General features: G+C 29.5%; 1 non-coding gene across 1 annotated transcript; it reads left to right on the forward strand.

Annotated features, from left to right (window-relative positions):
- The first annotated feature begins 2,494 nt into the window (after positions 1–2,494).
- Positions 2,495–2,601, forward strand: LOC119371336 (small nucleolar RNA R71). Its single transcript, XR_005178939.1, has one exon. It is a non-coding gene; the product is annotated as a small nucleolar RNA R71 (small nucleolar RNA).
- Positions 2,602–23,550: the final 20,949 nt, after the last annotated feature.

Below are 23,550 nucleotides of genomic sequence, written 5' to 3' on the forward strand. Positions count from 1 at the left end.
TTGATCCTCAAGAGCTATGGGTATTTGAAAATACCCTGAATAACCATCTAAGAATATTAGTAAGGATATCTTGCAAGTCTTTAAGCATTTGATCAATAAAAGGTAAATGGATGATCTTTGCGTATTGCTTTGTTCAACTTTCTATAATTAATACATACACGCTAACCTGTGACAGTTCTAGTGGGAACCAACTCATTATTTTTATTAGAAATAACTGTCATACCTCCTTTCTTTGGAACAACTTAAACATGGCTTACCCAACTACTATCCGAAATGGGATAGATAATGTCAGCATTTAAAAGTTTTATGATTTCAGCTTTGACTGTCATAGCCCTCCCCTTGGTAAGTATTGTCCGCTTTGGGGCGTTACGTATCGCCGTCCCCCTCACGGTTTTGTCCCCTCAGGCAGGCTTTGCAACCCACCCAAAAGGCGCCTACCAAGTTGAGGAACCACCCCTCTTATGTATAGGACCGCCCCCTCGTACTTAACCGATGTGGGATTTGCCTAAGGTGTCACATACACCCCCCCTTAGGGACTCAGCGTCCTCGCTGAGGTTTGCCCCACCACCGGCCAGAGGAACGAGGGTCGGCTCTGATACCAATAGTCATAGCCCTCCCCTTGGTAAGTATTGTCCGCTTTGGGGCGTTACGTATCGCCGTCCCCCTTGCGGTTTTGTCCCCTCAGGCAGGCTTTGCAACCCACCCAAAAGGCGCCTACCAAGTTGAGGAACCACCCCTCTTATGTATAGGACCGCCCCCTCGTACTTAACCGATGTGGGATTTGCCTAAGGTGTCACATTGACTACTTCCTTCATGTTTGGATTTAATCTCCTCTAATGCTCAATTGTAGGCTTGTAGTCTTCTTCCATCAAGATCTCATGCATGCACACACTTGGATTTGTCCCCTTCAAATCTAAAATTGACCATCCTAAAGCCTTCTTATGTTTTCCTAGAACCTGCAACAATCTTTTCTCTTGATTAAGTGATAAGTGAGAAGAAATAATAAAAGGGAAAGAATTATTCTCACCCAAAAATACATACTTTAAATGAGATGGAAGTTGTTTCAATTCTTACTTTGGTGGTTCACTCTCTTCCTCACCTTTGATGCTTTGAATGGTCAATTTATCTTTAACATGCAAGGTGTTTTTTACACAATCATCAATAACATCAGTTCTAAAGCAATCATTATAATCCATAGGAAGCTTATAAGATTTAAGAACATAAAAAATAACTTCCTCTTGACCTATCCTTAGAGTTAACTTACCTTCATAAACATCAATCAAAGCTCTTGCAGTTGCAAGGAAAGGTCTTCTAAGGATTAGGGATCCTTCTCTATCTTCATCAATGTCAATGATAACAAAATCAACAGGAAAAATAAATTTACCTACCTTGACGAGCACATCTTCTACAATTGCCCTTGGATATTTGATTGATCGATCCGCCAATTGTAGAGAAATCCTTATTGGTTTTAGCTCTCTCATCCTTAGCATCTTGAAAACTTCATAAGACATAAGATGAATGCTTGCACTTAAATTAGCTAAAGCTTTTTCAAAATCAAGATTTCCAATATTACAATGGATAGAAAAACTTCTTGGATCTTTTAACTATGGAGGCAATTTATTTTGAATGATTGCACTACACTCCTTCGTTAGCATTACCGTTCCTTGATCATTAATCTTCCTCTTTTTTTTCAAGATCAATAATGGGGATTTTTTCTATTCTTTCTTTTCTTCCTCCTTCCTGGGTTGATCCTCTAATTATTTACTGTTCCTGAAAGTGATAGCTTGTACCTGTTCTTTGGGATTTTTTTTAGTGTTACTAAGTAATGTACCTTGAGGTCTTGAGGCCATCATGTTGGCAAACTGCCCTAATTGAATCTCTAAGTTCCTTATCGCAACTTGTTGGACTTTGTGATTTTGTTCGAGTTTCATTCATGAAACCCATGTGAGAATTAGAGAGAACAGTAAGAGGATCATCATAAGTCTTCTTCTCTTGAGAAGGAAAACTTGGTGTTGTATTCAAGGCGTTGTTTGGATTCCCATAAGAAGGATTAGGAAGATTCCTAAACCTGTTATCATAAGAGTTAGAATATGGGTAATTCTTCCTTCCTTGATTCATCACATAGTTGACTTGCTCCAAAGTTTGCGGATTTAAAGTATCCAACTTGCACTCCCCAATTCCATATTGCCCATTACACCTATCACATGCTTGTATAATAGAATTAACAGAGTCAGTAGTCAATAAATCCAACTTCCTTACCATATTGTCCACTTTGGCATTGAGTGCTGTAATGGCATCAATCTCATAATTTCCTGCAGGCTTCTTCCTTTCAGAGTTGTTTTGATAATGGCTATTGCTTACCATCTCTTCTACTAACTCGTATGCGTCATTAATTCCCTTTCTTTGAAAAGATCCACCAATAGCTACATCTAAAGTAATCTTTATGTTAGGAGATAATGCATTATAAAAAGTTTGTACATGTAACCACTTGGGTAGGCTATGAAGCGAGCACTTCCTCAATAGGTACTTGAATCTCTCCCAAGCTTTATACAAGCTCTCTTGATCATGGTGGGCAAAAGTCATTATCTCATTCCAAAGTTTTGTGGTCTTTGAAGATGGAAAGAATTTTGCCAAAAAGTTTTGGGCTAGTTCTTCCCATATAGTAAAACTTCTAGTAGGGCATGATTGTAACTAAGACCTGCTTTATCCCTTAGAGTGAAAGGAAATAGTCTCAACCTTATGGCATCATCAGAAACTCCATTTTGCTTAAATGTATCACAAAGCTGCAGGAAATTTGTGATATGGCATTAGGGTCTTCACTGGGCAAGCCTCCATACTGAATTGAGGTGGAAAGCATTAGAATGATTGCAGGTTTAATCTTAAAATTGTTAGCTTCGACCCTAGGCCTGGTGATAATAGAAGTGGCTCCATTAAGAGAAGGAGTTGTGTAATCCTCCAAGGTGCGAATAGGAGGTTGAGGTCTTCGATTATTATTATTAGGCTATGGTGGCACAATTTGCTGACCTCCTAGTAGAGGTACGTCCCCTGTTTCTAAATAATCAGCCATGTCTGCTTGTTGCTCTTATTCATGCTCTCGTACTCTCCGAGCAGCAATGTTCCTACGATAAATCTTTTCAATTTCTAGATCAAAGACTAAGGGTCCAGTTCTACAAGATCTTCTTTGCATAAAAACCTAAATACTCTCTAGAAAAAGTAAAAGTAACAAGAAAAATAAATGTCTAAATTAATAATAAGGTAATTATTATTGATATTGGTAATGCCAATCCCGGCAACAGCATCAAAAACTTGATAAGCTTTTTCGCAAGTGTACGAAATCCCAAACAAGTAATAAAGAGTGAGTATAGTATCGTCCCACGAAGATTGTATATCAAGTACCAAAATTGTGTTAACCTACTATTATTTAAAAGATAATAAAGAGTGTACTTGAAAATAAAAGAATTAAAGTAAAAATAATAAGAACGAGATCAAGCAAGAAGTTGTTAAAAGGAAATCAAAGTTTAAAAGTTACTAGGGATTTTAACTTCACTTAATTCTATCCACTTTATAAAATTTGTTTGATAATCAATTTTAATTATTCAAGAAGAAGAAATAACCCTAAATTCGCTAATAAGCTCTCTCGATGTTTTATTAGCTATTTTAACCCAATTCAATTATCCATCTCTCAATGGCGCAACCAAACATAGATTAAATCATTAGGTTCTATGATTATTCAAGAATTCACAAATTAAGGCTTTTAATATTATGAAAACCTCCCACGAGTCAAACCATCTAGCTCTCGCATCAAATTGTTATGCCCATGAAATTTATTACCCTGTTCATATAAAAAATCCTTCTCTCGACAGTGACTAATGAAATAAATCAATCCATGGGAGAAACTCTGCCTGGAAGCATTAAGATTAATAATAAATTTTACTTGAATAAAGAAAATCAAATCTAATATTGTAAATTGGAGTTGAATTTAAGCTACATCATATCCCTAGTAAAGAGATTTAGCTTGACCTAGTGAATAAATCAAACTCAATCAAATTTGTAAATAATCCCACAAAGAATAATAAAAAAAAGAGAGTTTAGAAATAAAAAGTAGTCAACGATTGGCTTGAATGGCTTCCTTGAATCTTGCCACTAGCTTGAGTACCTAAGTCTTAAAGAGAGAGAAAACTATCTAGAGAATAAGAAAATCAGAGATCAAAAGATGATCATAGCCTAGATAATCTCTCTCTTTTTTTATAGATTCCTTGGGAAATTTCCGAACTTGATTAGGAAATCGAATCTCTAACGAGGAAGAAATTGATTTGATTTAGGAAACTGTTTAGGCTTTGTATTTCTTCCAATTTAGGATTCTTCTAGCGGTTTGATAGGATTTAAACTTGATTGCCACATTAGAAAAATATTTATTTTCTATTTTTCCTTAATTTTGGCTTAATTATTACCTATTTTTCTAATTAATATTGATTTTCCCAATTTTTCTCCTATTTTCCTATAGTATGCTCCTAGAATTAAAAAAAAAGAAGAAAATAACCTAAACAAAAGAGGTCGAATGCCTCTTCTCCATATAGCACACCCCCATTCTTTCTTCTCTAAAACTGAACACTCTTCTCTTCTCCTCCATCATGTTCTTCTGTTCCTAAGAAAAACACGGTAATTAAACATTAATAGAGTGAAAACAAAAAGGGATTAAACGAAAAATTTAACACTTGATTAGTGGAGTTGAGCTATTATCACACATACTGGCTACATGATTCAAGTAAGTGTCTGTATTGATATTTAGCTAATGATTTTTGAAATTGATTTTAGATTATGTATTTAGTGATCATATAGTATCGTAATTGCATTTAGTTGCATGATTTTGATTATTAATTTTATTTTTTCTCTATCTAGAGAAGGATGAACCTTTGAAAGTTGATAAAGGCAAAGGAAAAACTTAATTGAAGGAATTGGGTGGAACTGAGTATAGAATTATGCAATTGAAGGTTAGTGTTCATCATCTATATGTTCAATTTTTATTTTTGCCTAAAATTTAAAGATTAGGGTTTATAAGGTCAATTTAAGGATTTTTTTTGAACTTGATTGAATTAATCAAAATGGATGTTATAATTGTGTTTGTGGATGTTAGTTTATATTACTGTATGAAGGAATTGATAAAAGAAAATCTCTAGCTTGGTTTTCTAGAGGAGGCCAAATGGTTGGTGGTATTAATTAGCATGTTTTGTTTGTTTAATTTATTAATTATTTGGTATTTGATGTAAGGTGATTGTATAATAATGTGTTTTGTTTGAATTGGTCAAAATTAATTTATTGTACCTTCAAATTTAGAGAGGTCGAAACTAGGTAATCATGTAATGATTTGTGTGTTTGATTTTACAAGAATTGATGATATTAAAGTGTACTTAGATGATTATATAATAATGTAATGTGATTTAATTGAATGAATAAGCTTAAGTTACATAAATAAACTAAGACGTTGAACCTTGTATATATAAAAATGGTATTGATTAATTGATGTTAGTGATACATATAAGAAATTATGTTAATTTTAAGTCTTAGAAAATATGATTGAAGCTTGCATATGTTCACTTATGAACTAAGGTACTTTGCCACGACCTAAGTTAGGGGTTTTTTCCTAATTGGACTATTTAAAGTATAAGTGTCCCTAAATGATATTAAAGTGTACTTAGATGATTATATAATAATGTAATGTGATTTAATTGAATGAATAAGCTTAAGTTACATAAATAAACTAAGACGTTGAACCTTGTATATATAAAAATGGTATTGATTAATTGATGTTAGTTAGTGTTACATATAAGAAATTATGTTAATTTTAAGTCTTAGAAAATATGATTGAAGCTTGCATATGTTCACTTATGAACTAAGGTACTTTGCCACGACCTAAGTTAGGGCTTTTTTCCTAATTGGACTATTTAAAGTATAAGTGTCCCTAAATGAGTTAATTGGTGTATGTTTAGTATGACTGTATGATTAGCTGTATGAAAGATATTCTTAGCCTGAAAATAGTAAAGAGGCCAAAGCTATATATGATTTTGATAATGGGACTTTGTTAACTGAATTTGATTGTAACATTTGAATAATTTAAGTAAGATGTTTAATTGACCTAATGCGTGTAATTTGAATTAAAAGAATCAAATTACGATTTTAATTGTAAATTGAACTTGAATTGGGGATTTTAGTAAATTAGGTCAATTGATGTGAATTGAATGTGTAATGGTGCAATTAGAAGTATCTATAATGATATGGTATGCTTTAATCATTAAAAGAATACTTTAACCTGGCCTAACTTGTGTATTAAGGTGTTACTGTGTCTTAGCTTGTGCTAATTGATGAAACTACTTGTATGATAATGCATGTTACTTTTGATTAGTAGAGTAAAGTTGTGCTAATTGAATTAGGCTTTTGTGTTTTTATAGTAGCCCAATTAGCGTTTTTAGCCAATTAGATTTGATAATGTAAGCTTAATTAGTTAATTATTCAATTAGAAGTGTATGTGGTGTAAATGCATTATCAATTGATTAAAAGAATTGTTTGATCATATTGCTCTATGAAAAGCCGAAGCATGTATGTGTGAGGTACATATATTGCATTTGATTATTCTTTTCATGTGTTTATAATGTAAGTATGAAGGTATTGATTGAACATAGTATTGTTTTGAAATTGTGAATGTCTATTGATCAACATAAGTTATTTATGATTGTGACTATATCTATTTAATTGAGACTTTTATGGATTTGTGAGTTCCTATGAGTCTTGATCAAGTAATGTTGTTATGAGGTAAGGATATGGTTATTTGTAAAACTATGTGTAACTATATACGATTATAAGTTTGATTTGAAAATGTGATAAGTAAGTGATTTGAATATCTGGGCCCTGATTATGTACTCTGTTGAATGGTTGCTAGAATGTGGTTATACTATTTTGAAATAAGAGCATGTTTCTGATATGAAAATTGGATTGAGATATGATCATATGCTAGACACATGGGTGTCTTATGATTGAGCAGATGCGCTTTGTTGATTTTGTAAGGATTTCAAGCCTAATATGACTATTGGCTATCTAGCCGTATGATATCTTATTCTGATTTTGTTACCTGTTCTACTTTTGTTTCTGCTAAATTACTAATAAGGGCCATTAATAAAGAGAAATAAAGAAAGAGTTTTTGAAAGTATGATATTGAGTACAATGTGTCTTGATGTATTTCTATTTCATGTCTGAAGTGAGATAAGCATGTTGCCTTCTTGAGATAATGATATGATACATTTGATATAAACGTATTTATGTCTATGTACCAATGAGTATCTATTGAATATGAACTTACGTACAATGGCATTATATATATCTTAGATTGTTTATATCTCTATTTGATATGGTTTTTGTGAAACCATATTTGTTATGAATATATGATTGAGTGCATGTGATGAGTACCACTGAGTTTTATATGCAGGCGATGATTTTTATCTCGCGTACGTTGAAGATTTAGAAGTGTTACTCAGTTCCTGAGATCTTACATCGGAGGAGGAAGTCTTCAGTTCTATAGACTTATATGAGTTCTGTTGTTGGACTTATAGCATGTTACTGCATTTTTATTATATTGAATTTAATACATTTTTTAGAATTAAGTATTTTGGTTTTAAAGTTTTTATGAGTATTTATGATTAGTATAAACTGAATTAGGAATAAAATACTTTTGAATAAATGAATTGGCATATCATGAGGAATGATGTTGATTTATTGTGTAGTTTGTATTATATAGATGTTTAATACATTGATTATGAATATACTATTTGTTTTAACAGGTTTTTGATAAATCTTCTTTTTAAGGGAAACTTTTGCAGGATTTTTAAAGGGTTAATTATAAATTTGATGTTTAAACTTTGAAAAATTTTCTATTTTGGTGTCCGAACTGAAAAGTTTTGCAATCAAGTGTTTAAACTGTAAAAAATGATCAATCAAGTGTCTTATGCCCATGTGGTATGCTGGATTTCTAAATAGGACGACTTGGACCCGCTCATCCAATTAAAGCACACTAACCTAAATGCTAGTTCAGCCGTGAAATACTGAATTTAAAGTTGAAATTATAACTTTAATCCTTATAAATTACACACATTTATTGTAATTCTAAAAGAATTAAGAGAATAAAATGACGAACTTATCTTCACCTATAAGGCTTACATCTTCATCAATGCATCTTTAAACCTAAAAACTCATGTGAAACCAAACCCATTTCCTTGGCTTTTTAGCTTGAGATTCTCCAGCCCGTTAAACCAATTCTCTCTTTTTAACACCAACTATACAACCTCTGAAGTGTCCCGGGCACTCATAAAAAACTAGATGGTTTACATATAAAAAATTACAGGTATAAAAGTACAACAGTTGATTTACAAAATTAAAAAAAATTAATGATCTAAAATAAATAAAAAAGAAAGAAAGATTAAAAAATGCTACCAATGATCTGAAATTCAAATTCAGTACAAAATACTTGATTAGTAAAGGTAGGAACGAATTAAGTTACTACAACACAAACAACAACAAGAACAAACTCATTTAGCAACTCATTATGGATCGGCATCCGACTCACCTAACCTCTCTATGAGTTTGTGAAAGAGCGGGTTGTCAATGATATTAGAGTCGATGAGATAGCATCAACGAGACTTACCAGTATAGACAAAATGAAGGACATCAGGTAGGAATCATAGGCAGACTAAGAGTGAAATGAGAAATTAGTGGTGGCAGTTGTGGAAATGGTCGGTGATGGAATTTAGTGCAGTAAAATGAGAAATTAGTGGTGGCAGTTGTGAAAATGGTCGGTGATAGAATTTAGTGCAGTGAGGACGATGCCGGAGCATAAATGACCGCAAGCGCTAGAGAGTATGATGATGGAAGCGTTTGGATTATGGTTCAAAGATGAGAGGCTTAAAGGTTTTGTTAGATTTGTAAGGTTTAATGGTCAAAGTTGGAATTTCAAAATTAATGAAGTCATGTGACTTCATGTGCATGTTCCTATTCAACATTTGATAGATGAGTTGATTCCTAGTCAGCATGTTTTAATTGAATGAGTGGGCGCAAATCATCCTATGTGGAAATCCAATGTGCCAAATAGACATAAGACACTTTATTGATCAATTTTTTGCAGTTTAAACACTTGATTGCAAAGTTTTTTCATTCAGACATCAAGATAGAAAATTTTTGAAAGTTCGGACACCAAATTTAAAATTAACCATTTCTTAAATTGTTTTTCTAAAGTGAAAATGATGGGCTCACTAAATAGTTAATTATATAGCTTGGCTAATTCTTGAATATCGGCTTAAATTAGTAAGATAAAATTACAGTAGTTAGTTAGGTGCCTTTAGCACAATGATTGACATCCACTGCTTGATCCTTTGGGAATAAGTAGTAAGTGTTACAAGGTAAATGGGGGAAAATGAAGGTGCTGCTACTAGGGTTTCTTAGGAGATGAAATGAGGTATATGACATACTTTATTAATGTTTATGGGGATCATGTACCATTGTTCTTTTGATATGCTAACTTAAATATTAGTATTATTTTTGAAGTATAGGGTTTACATACTTTAATCTATTCCTTATACTTCTTATATTTGGACACAACTATATAGTGCAAAATGATTATGTATGCAATTATTTTGGTTAATGAAATCAACTCAATTGGCTATTTTTTGTCCTATGTATCAGTGAAGGAATGCTTTCAGATCTATTAGGTTGTTGCAAATATTTTTATTATAGAGTTTAATATAAGTGCATAATGCATATGCTATTCATTCATTACCATTTAATGAGATCAATTTGAACACAGGTTTTCATTATTAATTAATGATATTAATTTGAACCAAAAAAGGGTATACATTGCAATAGAAGTTCTGAAAATGACAATAAACAACAATCTCAAATTTCCATTACATTTTCCTATCCATTACTCTGAACATTTATCATCTTCACATGATCTAAATTGAAACATTACTCTATCCATTTAATTGTTCCATTTTCCTTTGACAATGCCAATCAAACCATCATAATATACTTAGTCATATAGCTCAAATTCCATTTCATTCCCTTGATACCTTTTTTTCCTTTCATTTTTCTCAATCATTTTTAGCAATACATTGATAACAATCTTAGCTTTATTGTATAGGAGGATTATACCGTGAAAACAATTTCATGCGCCAATGAACTGTCAAAAATAATAAAATATAAATAAAAACAAAACTAATTCTCAGGTATTAATTTCAAAAACTCCTAAATGTATTCCATTGAAAGAGAAGGAAAATAAATAAGATGTGTCACTCACCCCATAATTCTTGCACTGAAAGAACCTCCAGCCTGGGTTATTGTTCGTCTATGAAGTCTTCATGGTTGCACTTTCATCACAATTTTATAGTCTAATCACAAATTAGGAATAATTGTTGTTGAAAACATTACTAGAACTGGAATCACCTTCCATGAAAAGAGATAAAAGAGATGAAATAGATAAATGAAAAAAATAGTTTAAAAAAAGAAAAATGAAAGCTAAAAAATTGCACAAGAATTGCAACATTTTCTCAAAAACCCTAGACTTTTAATGACAAAATGTAGTTTGAGAAGGGGATCGATGAGTTTAGAATGAGAGAGTCAAAAAATTAAGTGAAAACAGATGAAAATAGAGCGAGTTTTAATATTGTAAAAGGTTTTAAGGGATTGCTAACTAGGATACGTTGTGGGTCCCATGGAATACTGAGTCATCAGAATATTCTTAAGAATATTCTTTTTTAAAGCCAAGCCATCAATTTGCTCACCCAAACTTGGAGGGTGACCTCCCCTTAAAATAAAAATTAAAGATAAGTGATTTTAAAAAGACAAATTAATATTTCGTGATCAAATTAGTGCATAGTTTTTTTTTTTTTTTTTGACAATAAAATTAGTGCATAGTTAAGTGACCACGACATAATTTACATGAAAAGTTGTACTCCCTCTTTTTTTATATCTTTCGTTTAAGATTTTTGTACACGAATTAAGAAGAGCAATAAATATATAATAAATCTTAATAAAAATATAGGTTAAAAAGATAATATTACCCTTCTTAGAAGATAGCAATTCATGTGATTTAATTTAAGATAAAGTTTAAGTTTAACATCGACTATTAATATTACTAGTAATAGAAAGGTAAGTCAAGAAAGGAAATATTTAGTGAAGTATTATAATAATAAAACCTCATTTATTTACCTAAAATGACAGATATTAAAAAAAAATAGAGTAGTAATAAAATTGTCAAGTAATCATAATAACTTCCATTCTTAATCTTGTATAAAAAAAGAAAGTGTACTATCTTTTTAGGACAAAGAGAATGATATAATTTATTATTTTATCTCATAGAATTTAGATCTAAAATAGAAATTAATATACTAATCAAAATTAAATGTCTTTATTTTTTTCAAATAATGAAATTAAAATTTTTAATAATATTTTCGTCAATAAATAAATTTAGTTGGGTGTTTTTGACAATCTTAATGTTCCCCTACTGATCCTCACTTTCATATATAATTAGTTTTTTTATGACGTGAGTTGTACGTTGACTATATTCGTTATTCGTACTCGTTCACTTTTTTTTATGTCATTGCTCACTTTTACTTATTATTTAAAAATAAATTTTAAAAGTAAAAATTTATAAATTTTGAAAGGCTTAATTATATATAGTCTACTTGAAAATTTATTTATTTTTAAATAAATCCAATCAAATTATACAAACATAAATAAAAAAATTATAAAAAAAATATACTTTTTCTTTTTTTTTATCTCTCCTCTAAATAAAATATTTTAAATTATAATAAAAAGAAAATCAAATACTTAAAAAATAAGTTTAAAAAATAAAATATAAAAATTTTCAAATGGCTCATTATCACATATATTTATTAAAAATAAATTTAAAAAATATGAAATTAAAAATTCTAAAATTTTTAATTGTCTATATGTGTTTATTTAAAAAATAATTTTTAATAAATTATATCCAATCAACTAATAAAATATAATTTTTAATTGGTCATGCTCAATGTCATTTTAGGATATTCAAATTTTATTAAGAGCGGTATCGTAAATCCCATTATTATCCTCATAATCCCACATTTATATATATAGCATAGATTAGTCTTTTTATGATATGCGTTGCATATTGACTTTACTAATTATCCATATTCGTCCAATCTTTTTATGTCATTGCTCACTTTTTTTTAAAAAAAAAACTTAATAATTCATTAATAATGAATATAAGTTGAGTACATCATAATATTCCTACATGAATAAGAAATACAAACATAGAAAATTGAATTATTATGTTTGGAGATATTCTTGATCTTGCCAGAGTATGTTAATCTTCCGGATAAAAACTGGTTTATTTTAAAAAAAAAAGACGATAAAAGAAATCTTCAACAATATTGTCCTGGACATTGTTTTTTCAGAATTTTGTTACAACTAACACCCACAAAAGAGTTTAATATACCAAATTTTAATGGAGGAACATGCCGCACTACTAATCTTCTGTTTGGAAATATTCTTGATTTTAGTAGAAGATGTCATTGCTCACTTTTACTTGTTATTTATACTCATTTTTTTAATATTTATCGATTATAAATTTTGTCTTATATTATTTAGATTTTATAATGTTAAAATACAATTTCATATAAAATTAATGTGAATATAATGATTAATTAATAAAACAATAGTGTGTATATACACACATTTCAATTTAATTTATATTGTCATTTATCTAAATTTATTATAATTATATATGCATAATTCTATAATGTCACCTAATAAATAGGTTTCAATACATAAATATATACATAGATATAATAATAAATATTATATATATTTTAAAATTAAAATTTTCAACTGTTCGATCATCTCACACACATATGTTTATTTTTTTAAAATAAATTTTGAAAACTAAAAAAATTAAAAATTTTGAAAGGCTTAATCATGTGTGTTCTATTTTAAAAATTATTTTTTAAAAAATTACATCCAATCAAATTGTACAAACACAAAGAAAATATTTACAAAAAAATATAATTTTTTCTTTTTTATCTCCCCTAAATAAAATATTTTAAATATAATAAAAATAGAATCAAATGTTTAAAAAATAAATTTAAAAATAAAATATAAAATTTCAAATGTCTTGTCATATATATTTGTTAAAAAATAAATCAAAAAAATAAAACTCAAAATTTTGAAATACTTAGAGTTTATTTTAAAAAATAATTTTAATAAATTATCTCCAATTAACTAATAAAATATAATTTTTTAATTGGTCATAAGTAAAATTATTTTAAAATATTCAAATTTCATTAAGATTATTATCAGAAATTCTATTATTCCCTTCTATTTCCACATCTGTATATAGTATAGAGTATTATTATAGATAGATAGATTTTAGATAGATAGATATCGAATATTATTTTTTCAATTTTTCTTTTTTCAAAAAATAGTTAACAACGGTTTTGAATTAATTCATATATATCAAGTTGTTTTTAAAATATGAGAATTTGTTTAATAACATTTCCTTTCTTTTCAAACAAAAAAAAGTTGTTTTTTGAAAATAATTTTAAGAGCATTCTTTTCTATATTAATTTGATATATTTGAAAATAACAATATTATTTTACGTGGTTTAATTAAAATCATTTTTTCATACTTATTATTTGAGAAATTACTGAATAGTTCTTGACTTTTTCAATCATTTAACTTGAAGGTCCTTCTATTGAAAAAGAGACGTTTTTATTTTTATTTTTCAATGGAAAATTAAAAATACCCTTGATATGTGTAATCCAATTTTTTATTTGACCTTGCTTTTCTTTTTTGTTTTTCAAATATATATATATATATATATATATATATATATATATATATATATATATATATAATCCTAAGCAAAAAATAAGTTTAAATGCTCTCTACGTTCAACATTTCAATTTATCTTTTTTCAAAGAATTTTGAATTTTCTTTCAAATTTTATTTCATTTTCCTATAATTTAATTGGATGTTAATATTAAATAATTATAAATTCATCTTTACACATTATCTACAACAAAATAATATATTAAATTTAAAATTAAGAGATTATCTTTAGATGCAGAAATCTAAGCGATCTTTTTTCTTCTCTATATATCGATGGATTCTGTTTTTCCTTGATGTACCTCTTTTTATAGTTTCCTGTTTTACTTCTATTACTATCATGCTTCTCACTATCATTTTTATCTAAATTGATAATTCTCTTCTCTCCATTTCTTTATGTGATTTGATTTTTTTTTTTAAACATGCTATTGATTTCTCTTTACTCTTTCTTTTATGGTTTAATTTTCCAGATCATTCGAGATCAATTGTTAATCCCAACTATACGTGCATTAGAGGCTTATGGTTACTAAGTATTAATTGTTGGTCAGTGAGAATTGAAATATTTATATTTTTATTATATTTTGATTTATAATGTATATTTATATTTCCATGTTTTGTTAGAAATTAAATATGTATATTTGTAATATCAAATTGATTTTGAGAATATAATATAATTTATATTACATTCAATGTTTTAAGAACCGGACTGGTCATTGAACCGGTGAAGGCAAAAGTTCATTGAACTGGAAGATTTGACCGAGTTCAATAAAGTTTAACCGGATTTTTTTTATATATATAATATTTAAAAATAATTCCAAGCATAGGATTTTATAAGCACTAGATAACTTTTATAAAAAGTTTAAACATGACTAATATTGTTCCCATCCAATCAAAGTCAATAATTCAAATATTGGATTATAATTCTACAGTATTTTTCACCATTCAACTAAATTAAACAATTCAAAATAGGATTACAATTCCATTTGGATCTTATTAATTTACACCTGAGTTTTTGGCCCATGAAAAAACATATCCTAGCTTTGATTTTACTAACTCACAAATGTATGTTTTAGCTTTTTTCCACACATATATATATGATTCTCACCTCTTTATTTTTTAGTTTTCTATAACTATACTTTATTATCTAATTTAAATTTCCCACCCCTTATTGCTAATTAAAGAGAACAAAAATGTTTGGTGTTCAATTTCAGTTTGTGGCTTATTTTCTATGGTTTAACTTAATTTGATTTTTGTTTTGTTTATTGTTAAATTAACATATTAAAGCTAAAAAAATTAAGACTAAAGTTTCTTTTTAATTTTTTTAAAATTTTTAATTCTTTTATTTTGTTGTGTTCTGTCTCAGGTTTAATAAGTAAAGATGAATGATTTAATAACCAAATCAATATTCACAAGTTATATAGACCTAAAAAGGAAAGTAATGAAAGATCTTGAAGTTGGACTTGATCCGTGGATAATGCATCAAACATACAAACACCATGTATCGATTTATTCCTTCAAAAAGCTGAGTTTATCAGGAAAGAAATATGACTAATCTGTAAACATCTAGAAAATTTTAAAAAGGCAACAACTATCAAATCTTAACTAGAAGCAATAAACAAGGACTAATGAAGCTAATAGACGCTTATCCGGATTTATAAAAATAATCTCAAATTATAGGATTAGAATTGTAATTACCAATATAATTTATTGTTTAATAATAATAACTATTAATCCAACCCGCAATGCACGGGCCTTCACCTATTTTACTTTAAATAATTGAGACCGTAAAAAAATAAAAGTGAGCAAAAAAGAAATACAGTCCTGCATAAAACACACAAGATGAATCAACCAATTAGAGGAAACTCTAGGAAAAAGAATCAGTTATAGTAAATCCTGAGCTTTCAAATCTAACAATGAATCCAGCCACCAGATTCGTTGACGTTTTGTGCACCTTAAGATCCGAAACACATGGAAAAGAAAATCGATCCTTCATTATCAGGTAGCCAAAATCCTAATAAATAATCAAGCTAAAAAATGAACCAGGAAAAGATAAAATGCAGAAATATAGCAAAATAAGAGCAAGAATTGGAAGGAACAATAAGTCTCTGCCATGGAGAATTGGTGGCAATGTTTAGAGATGGCAATTTTAATCGTATATCCGCTACGATATTATGTGATTTTGGTAAATTCACTGTCCGTGAATAAATGGATTTGAATAGTATTTTTATTATCCCTAGATTCGATTCAAATAAGAACTCAGATACCTATTATACTGTTTAATTAGTGCTTTATAAATATTTAAAATAATTACTTTTCTCAAAAAAATTATATATAACTTTTTAATTATTATTAGTACTATAATTATGTTTAATATGGATATTTATTTTTGATTAAGTCAAAATAAAACTTTATAATTTTTACTTATTTTTTATTTTCAAAAATAAAAAAATGATTTTTTTAATATTGAACGAATATCTGAAAGGTTCTAGTATTAAACATGTAATTGTGCTCAGATTTGGGAGGTATTTGAATACTTAATTTATAATCAAGTTCAGATTCACATAATGCATTTTAGGTAGTTATTCAACCTGCTGCCAATCCTAATGATGTTGGTTATAGAAGCTTACTTCATCTAGGGATATAAATGAGCTATGCGAGTTATTCAAGCTCGGCTCCAAAAAAGTTTGAAAAAGTTCGATTCAAATTAAGCTCGAGCCTATAATATTCAACACAAAAGTTGTCGAGTCTTATTGAGCTTTTATATATACATAAGTATAATATTTATTTTAAGTTTATTCGAGTTTTGAGTCTTAACCATTCATCAAGTCAAGTTTGAGCTAAAAATTTTTTTATTTGAATTGAAGCCTCAAGTCAAGCTTGAGTCGTGCTCTAGTATAAAATTTTCAGGCTCGTTGAGCTTTGAGTCCAGCTCGAGTTGAGCTAAATTCTGTCAAATGGAGCTTCGACCCTGGTAATAGGTTCTAGCTTAACTCAAGCTCATTTACACCCCTTGCTTTATTCATAGAGTGCCTGTATGTAAAAGGGCCATTGCGGGTCCAATTAAGAGAGAGAGAAAAAGAAAGAAAGAGGAATGGGTTAATTGGAAGAGTTAAAAAGAGAGAGGGAGATGCAGTTATAGAAGGATGGAGAGTAGATGCAAAAAGATTGGGTAGGATTTTTTTTATGTGGAGTGTATTTTTTTTTTTCTTTTCATTGAAAACTAAAGCAAAAACATTAGTACTGATCTCGATCAAATTTTAGAGATTTATAGTAATTTATTTTTATTTAAAATAAAGGAAAATAATTATTTCGTCTTGAGATTGTACAAAATTAATTAACTCAGTTTTCAAATGTTGTATATTAGTTATTTAATACCCAAAATTAGATTCCGTCTCATTAAATAATGTTTTCATTCGAAATCAATTATTTTTCATGAAATAAGTTTTAAAAGTAAGAGCGAGAAAGATAGATATTTTAAAATGAGAACACTACCCTTAATAAAATTTGGAACAACTCATGTTCAAGAAACCATTTCACAGTGAGAACCACAAAAAGTCACCGTAATTACTGCCATTACCGATTGACAAAGATAGGAGGCTTATGCTTTGCTGGACCTCGAATATGTTGTACCGTATGAACCTCGCTCCGTGACTAAGCGTTGGAAAATATTCTCCATGCCAGCGGTTGGAGGCAACTGTTACTGCTGGTGATGGTAAAATACTGGATTTGATCAGCATACGGGATTCCATCATAATGGGTACAAGTAGTAGACGTCATAGATTATCCGGTGGTTGGCATCTGCTGAGTTGCCACCAGTTGATTTGGCTATAACTATGGGTCTTTTAAGTTTATTAAATAGGGTCTTGAGGGTTAGATTTGCCATCGTTGGATCCTTAATAAAACTTAAAAATCAAAAAGGAAAATGATAAAATCATAGGAAAGAAACCTATATTGAATGGTTTTGTGAAAGTAAGAGATTTAAAAGAGAGATCTGGTGGGTTTTCTTTTTCCTGTTGTTCAAAATTATGGTTGTGAAAACTGTCTGTCTTATTACTCCTATGATCTATGCATTACATCGTACCGCATTCTTGATTCTGTGGGCTTGTTGGATTTATTAGCTGTAGTTAGTTTTTCATGGGTTTCTGACCAAAATCTATGTGGTACTATATCAGATTTTATACAATTTAAGCCTGCGCCTGTATCAAACAAAGCTATACCATTTACCAGAAAATCATTGGAAATTTGTAAGGTTATTTTTACTAAGTATTTTCTCGATGTTATTTCTTGTAAAAGAAAGAGAAAATTAGGGTTTATTTCTTCTTCTTCATTTAGTTCATTTATTTCATCCTTTACTTCATCATCTGGTTCTTCCAAAGAGGAACTAGATATTAACTGAGATTCTAAATGTTTTATTTTTGTAGCATTTACCTGTGCCTGATGTTTTAAGTCTTTTACTTCATGTTTTAAAACATTAATTTCTTTATACAAATCTTTCAGTGACATATTTGTTTCTACCTTTTTATTTCTGTTTAATATAGTTGTTAAATCATAAGTATTAGTGTGAATTTTAGGTGTTATAGTTTTTACTTCCTTATCTTCTTCAAAACTTTGAATTAGTTTTTTAAGAAGTTGACTCTTAAGGTCATTATCTGTTATAGTATTTACTACTTCTAAAAGTGTACTTTGATCTTTAGTTAACATATTTATTGATTTATCTGAAGAACTGGTTGTTGAACCGAGTTCATCAATTTGATGTTCACTTTCTTGTATCTCAGAATAAATTAACTTATGGTCAATTAATAAGTATAATTCAGAAAGAAGGATTACAGATTTGTTAAGATTTAAAACTTCAAAGAACTTTAAAATATGAATTAAAAAAGACTAAACAAGAATTAGGAAGTTTTTGTAAACAATTTGATTATAGCATAACACCTACACAGCAATGTAGTGGTCAATGTTCTAAACCATCAAGCTCTAAGAAACACTATAAAAAACATTATAGGACTAAACCCAGTAAAGATAATTATTATCATAAGGAAAAACCTAAACATTATAAGAAATCTAAAAGTAAAAAACCATATAAAAGGTCTGATAAAACTTCATATAAAGATTTAACTTGCTTTAAATGTGGTAAGAAAGGACACACATCTAAAAACATTATTTAAATACAAGTAGTAGCAATTTATGGATTTAAATAAATAACTTTATTTAAATACAAATATGAAATACAAATTTAAACTTACAAGTTTAAAGTTTACAATCCAGACTTCGAACGTTGAATGCTTACAAAGAACGTTGAGAGGAGGATGAGAGGATTTAGAGTAATATGGTTATACCAAAATAAAGCGTATGCCTTCACAAGAGGATAGGCTCCCTTTAAATAACATAGAAAAGAATTTTTACTATTCTACTTTTACTATTTATGAATAGTAATTGGTCTGCCACCGAATCTTCAACAGTGATGACCTTTACTGTGGATGAACAGTGGGTTGTATGCCACTGTGTCTTGACCTTTACTGTGGACATCATGTAGTGGCTTTTCCTGTTGAAACAGTAAATTGGCCTTTACTATGTGAATGATGGTGAAATAAGGTTTCACCTGCCTTTTACTCAGATGAGGACGATGTGTCCTTCTTTTTCTTTTCTTTTTTCTTTACTTTGCTTTTTTGCTTTAATTTTTCTTTTGCTCTTTTGGCAGCTTTACTTTTGACAATTGATTGAATAATATCATCATTACTATCTTCTTTGGAGGAGAGTGATGATGAAGATGAGGAAGAAGAGGACGCCATATCAGCCCATCTAGCTTTGCTTTTATGGCTGGATTTAGATGATTTATCTGAACAAACTGCTGGCTGTTTACTTGATGAGGGTTTTACTGGAGAATCTGAACCTGTAGAAAGTTGTTGGAACATTTCTTGGCAGATTCTTTTATACTCATCAGGAGTTTTAGCCGCAGCTAACCTAGCTTGACACTGTGCTTTCTGGATTCCAAATGTAGGTTGATCCTTTAAAGCAAGAGTAGTCGCATAGGTTAAGGGAGAAACTTGTGACAGTTTACTGCGAATCCATTGGTCAATTTTAAGTTCAGTAGTAGAGTTCTTGAACGATCCCCACCATTTAATCTTGTGTCATTTTACCAATGTAGGAATTTGATAAGTTCCTACTGCATACTGAGTGTCCAAATACCATTGATATACCCATGGCGTGAAGAAGGCCATACAATAATACATAAGTGAAGGAATATGGGCTTCTGCAGGACTGGATTTATAATGGGCTTTAAAATACTGATATAAGGCCTGTATTGGAGGAGGGATGATTTCATTGGAAATACCCCTGGTTTGCCACCATTTTTTAAACCAGTTAGGCACTTTACAATCAGTACGGAATGAAGTATCAAAATAGATTAACCATGAATGCGTAGAAGTGGGGTTTTGAATAGCAAAAACTTTTTCCCATGCATCGCGGTAATCAAAATAATTGTAAGCAGTACTGTGTACATGCTTATATAAAACTTTAAATTTTACTGATGTATAAAGAGAGGGTGCAGGCCAATCCTTGGGATGGATTATCTTGTGGATTTTAAGAGAAGAATATAAAATAATAGATTTATTTTTAGAATCATAATTATGTTTAATTTTTACTGATCCTGTATCCAGAAGAATATTATGATAATATTCCTGAGGTTTTGAAAGATCGGTTGGAAGAAAATACCAATCCTCAGGATAATATTGTTTTAAAGCAGACCAAGCATTAATATTGTTATATCCATCCTCAATCTCAATTTCATAATCAAAAATATTTTTAATGAACCATTTATGTATACTTGGAGTATACTGGATTTTTGGCAAATCCACAGCCATCAACGGATTTGATAAGTCTTTACTGTCTACCGTTTGAGACAGACTAGCCGTACCATGAACGGGTACGATCGCTTTAGGTGTAGAAGACATACCTGGCACCTCTGTGGAAGAGGACGCTATACTTTGTAACGCCTTTAATACTTCAGGGGATTGACTAAGTTGTTCAATCCATTTTTTAAGATCTGAAGAGGTTTTAGTGTTTAGGGTTTTAGGTAAATCTTCTGAGTGCTCAGAAAGAGCTTTAGTGGGTGATTCAGATTCTTCTTTAGGGCCTTTGCCCTTATCCTTTTTTCTGCCCATTGTTCTGTAAGAATTCTCGAGTCAGAAAGTCTGGAATGTTGTTGTTAGTACCTTTAATAAATTCTATATCAAATTCAAATATACTAAGTAATGCTTGCCATCTAGCAAAAATTTGTTTAGAAGCAAGATTTTTAACATCTTTTTGCAAAACATCTTTTGCAGATTTACAATCAATCCGAAGTAAAAATTTTTGATTTAATAAATCAGACTGAAATTTATTTATACAAATAACTATACTCAAAATTTCTTTTTTAATGGTAGAATAATTTAATTGTGTGTGACTCCAATGAGTAGACGTATACTGAATAATACGTTCTTTATCATTAATTACTTGTTTTAAAATACCACCATATCCAACATCTGACGCATCAGTTTCCACTATTTTAAATGCTGTTGGATTAGGGATATAAAGATATGGAATTTCTTTTACTAAGACCTTTATCTTTTTTACTATCTGTGTATGCTGGACTGTCCATGGGCCTGCATTCTTTTTAAGCCTATCATGCAAGGGCTTTATCATACAGTTTAGGTTGGGATAAAAATCTATAACATAGTTTAAACATCCAAGAAAACGTTGGAGTTGGGTTTTATTAGTTAATTCATCAGGGAACTTGGACCCAAAAACCATAGCTCGTTCTATGGGCTGGATAATACCCTGTTCTATATAGTGACCCAAAAATCTAACTTTGGTTTTAAATAAGTCCATTTTAGTTTTACTCAGTGCTAATCCATTCATTTCAATTACCATGCAAAATGTTTTTAAGTGTTTAAAATGTTCTTCTAATGTTCTACTAAAAACTAGAACATCATAATTGTATACTATACAAAATTCACTATGAGGATTAAATATATCATTCATGATCCTCTGAAATTCAGAAGGAGCATTTTTTAATCCAAAAGGCATCACATTCCATTCATACTGTCCGAAAGGAACTGTGAATGCTGTTTTATATCTATCATTAGGATGAATCTGGATCTGCCAGTAACCAGATTTCATATCAAATTTACTAAAAATGTTTGCATTATACAATTGTTTTAATAAATCTTTCTTATTAGGTAATGGATACCTGATCCATTTTAAAGCTGTGTTTAATGGTTTATAATTAATTACTAATCTAGGTACTCCTCTTTCTATTTCAGCATTCTTATTGACATAAAAAGCTGCACAAGACCAAGGACTTCTAGATTTGCTAATTAATTTTTTATTTTCTAAATCTTTAATTTCTTTTTTACAGTGCTCTATGAGTTCAGGGCTCATTTGAATGGGCCGTGCTTTAGTTGTAATGGACTTTTCATCAAAGTTCTTTTCATATGGTAAATCTACTATATGCTGTTTACGAGCCCAAAACGCATTTGGGTGGTCGGCACATAGTCTATTTTCCATAAATTCTCTTAATTTATTAATTCTAGTTTGAACATTTTTATCTTCTAATTGGTTTTTAATCCTTTGAAGATATGCATGATTCTTCAAATTATTTAAGTCTTCTTCCTTAGAATTTATCAAAGAGTTAATTTCTAAAGTTTTAATAGAGTGAGCTTTTAATAAATTTAAATTCTTTCTTCTAGGTTTTTCAGTAAATTCTAACCTAGCTTTACTACCTTTTATCTTAAACTTAATACAGTCTTCTTTTACTGAATATGGTGTGATTAGGTTTATAAATGGTGTTCCTAATATTACCATATAATTGATTTGTGGTGAAAGTAAAAATATTGTTTTAATTTCTAATTCATTATTTACAATATCTGCATTTATTTTACCTACAATTTCTAACTTAGATTTATTAGTTGTAGTTAGTTTTTCATGGGTTTCTGACCAAAATCTATGTGGTACTATATCAGATTTTATACAATTTAAGTCTGCGCCTGTATCAAACAAAGCTATACCATTTACCAGAAAATCATTGGAAATTTGTAAGGTTATTTTTACTAAGTATTTTCTCGATGTTATTTCTTGTAAAAGAAAGAGAAAATTAGGGTTTATTTCTTCTTCTTCATTTAGTTCATTTATTTCATCCTTTACTTCATCATCTGGTTCTTCCGAAGAGGAACTAGATATTAACTGAGATTCTAAATGTTTTATTTTTGTAGCATTTACCTGTGCCTGATGTTTTAAGTCCCTTACTTCATGTTTTAAAACATTAATTTCTTTATACAAATCTTTCAGTGACATATTTGTTTCTACCTTTTTATTTCTGTTTAATATAGTTGTTAAATCATAAGTATTAGTGTGAATTTTAGGTGTTATAGTTTTTACTTCCTTATCTTCTTCAAAACTTTGAATTAGTTTTTTAAGAAGTTGACTCTTAAGGTCATTATCTGTTATAGTATTTACTACTTCTAAAAGTGTACTTTGATCTTTAGTTAACATATTTATTGATTTATCTGAAGAACTGGTTGTTGAACCGAGTTCATCAATTTGATGTTCACTTTCTTGTATCTCAGAATCTGATGTATCAGAAGTAAGATACAATTCATGAATTTTAT

This window comes from Jatropha curcas, chromosome 6 (assembly GCF_041381405.1).
Source record: "Jatropha curcas cultivar XTBG-Jc1 chromosome 6, XTBG_Jcur_1.0, whole genome shotgun sequence".
Lineage (NCBI taxonomy): Eukaryota > Viridiplantae > Streptophyta > Magnoliopsida > Malpighiales > Euphorbiaceae > Jatropha > Jatropha curcas.